The sequence below is a fragment of the Ostrea edulis genome, chromosome 2 (assembly GCF_947568905.1).
Source record: "Ostrea edulis chromosome 2, xbOstEdul1.1, whole genome shotgun sequence".
Taxonomy (NCBI): Eukaryota; Metazoa; Mollusca; class Bivalvia; order Ostreida; family Ostreidae; genus Ostrea; species Ostrea edulis.
The window spans coordinates 17,120,566-17,123,200 of NC_079165.1; positions in this window are offsets into that span (position 1 = coordinate 17,120,566).

Here is a 2,635-nt window from a genome sequence, read left to right on the forward strand (position 1 = left end):
CCTGGCCGCGGCAGGGCTGACGTTGTATCCTTAAGAAAGGCACTTTACATGAATTTCCTCACTCCACCCAAGTGTAAAAGGGGTACCTGGCTATAGACAGTGAAAAATATTGTTAGGATGTTAGTGCTCTAGCGCTTGTAATGGCAGCTTGCACTGTATGCTTCCTAGGAGGCTGAGAAAGTTCTAGATTGATATAAGGTCTGCCGGGGTAATAATGTACATTGATTATTGGAAAGGGCATTGAGCAGCATATGCTGGATAAGGCGCTATATAAAACCAATCATTATTATTATTATTATTACTATTATTATTATTACTATTACTACTTACTACTACTACTCCTATTACTACCACTTCCACTACTACTACTACTAATATTACTACTACTACTACTGCTACTGCTGCTGCTGCTGCTACTAATTCTGCTCTTACCACTGCTAATATTATTACTACTGCTACCACTATTATTATCATTATTACTAATATCTACTACTACTATTACTACTGTACTATAATCATATTAAAATCATTGCTTTTGTTATTATAAGCTTTTATTTTAGTGCTAATTTATCAACGTTATCATTATTACTGATACCATTGTAATAATCAGTATTATTATTATTATTATTATTTATCCTCATTTCTATAATTATCATTGATATTATAATATTATTGTTATTCATATTATTATCATTATTATCAAAATTATTGTTGTTGTTATTATTGCATGTTGCATCATTATTATCATTACAGTTATTTTTTTATATTATCATTACATCAAATGATTGTTAAAAGACATTCCATTATGTAGCATCGCATATTTAATAAAGGCTTTTCAGCAACGGAATTATTATTTTCAATCACAATTCTTGATGCCATTTACTTTACGAAAAAAGTTTCACTTCCTTCACCCTGGATAGTCTCCACACAATGTCCCAACCTGGGCATTATTTGGTTTGTTATTTGTTTTTAAAAGACCAGCTACAATTATCAGTCAACTAGGACATGGTTTTGTAAGCTAGACAATGACTGTCTTGAGGATGGTGTTATTCTAATGGAACACTGTAAACAAAGAAAATCAAAGTTATGTTTCGACGAAGTGGAATTCCGAGGAAATGCTGGACAGTTGCATTATTGGATTTTGAGCATTGTGAAATTATTTGCAATTGTCAAACCGCGAAACTGTTGTCGAATGAAGTGAAACCAGGTTAATAATGCATTTTCTGAGGGATGGCAACTTCCAAAGTTAGCCTCGCTTGTATACAACTGAACAAGTAAAGAAAATAAACAATGATCAATCTTATAGATCTTTTAAAGAATACAAAATTATTAACAGGACAAACATAGACCCCTGGATATACAGAATAAGCGTCATCAACTACATTTTCTATTATGTTTGGCAAGCTTTAAGCGAAGCTTTAAATGTTTTTGATAGTTAATCATACGTCAGAAATTCTGCAAAGTCAGCATTGTGGTGTATACAGTTCGTCACACTGTTAGTTTACACACGTGCCTACAGCTCGGCTACATCAACTAAAGGGAATTTTATAGTAAAGGAAATCTTCGGTCAATTTCACCACAGAGACATCAAGGAGGTTTCTCCAACTGCACTTGATACAGAACGTGTATCTGTGTCTAACCAATGAGTTTTTGTAAGAGAAATGTCAATAAACCCCAAGACAGGCGAAGAGGATATCAACAAGACATAGGGGCTGTGCTATAAATATCATACTCATTTTTCATATAATATTGAACTGGGTATGTAGGGTGTGTTTCTTTTTTCTATATGATCCAGAAAATAAAGTAATTAGTTGTAAGCTTAGCTGTTACCAGATCTCTCAAATCAAAGTCCTTGTTTATGGTTAAACTTCCATGAATCTCTGGATTAGCTCTATCATAACCAAATATCGATATATGGTAGCTAAATAGCTAGGTACTTCGTCACTAGCTTGAAAATACGGATGTATATTTAATTGTTGTGATAAAATTTGAAAATTCATTTTAAAATGAAGGATTATCTCCCTCGTGCATAGCTCTTACCCTTAGACGAATTTGACTCCACTTTTTGGCACTCTGTTCTTCCCTAAAATAGCTCTAGCAAGTTTATCGTTATTTCGGATTTCAACCACTTCAGTTGAGCATCACTGAAGAGACATTATTTGTCCAAGTGCGTATCTGGTGCATCAAAATTGGTACCGTATAAGGTTTACACATGTATACCCTCTACCAATTAATCCCAAACCACTGCCCAGGTTATTTCTAACAATTGAAAAAAAGTTGGCCCAGAGATTCGATGACGTAGACGAAGTTTCTTGAAAGCGAAAATGTGTTTGTGGGTTTTTTTATGATACGGTTCAATGGATTATCATTAAGAACAACAATATTGGTTTTAAACTTGCTATCCTTTATAATGATTAAGGCTATATTCAAAATGATGAACTATTTAATTGCAATAGAATGCTAACACTTAGAAAGTTCGCTTAGTACCTTGCTGTACAAAGCCTTGTTATGTTCTCTTGATTACACCCACTCCCCAAAGAGATGCATAAAGAAGTCCTGATATAATAATTAATCTTCATAGAACTAAACCAAACCCAGACACATTGTACCGTCAGTAGGGAACACATCCCAGTAC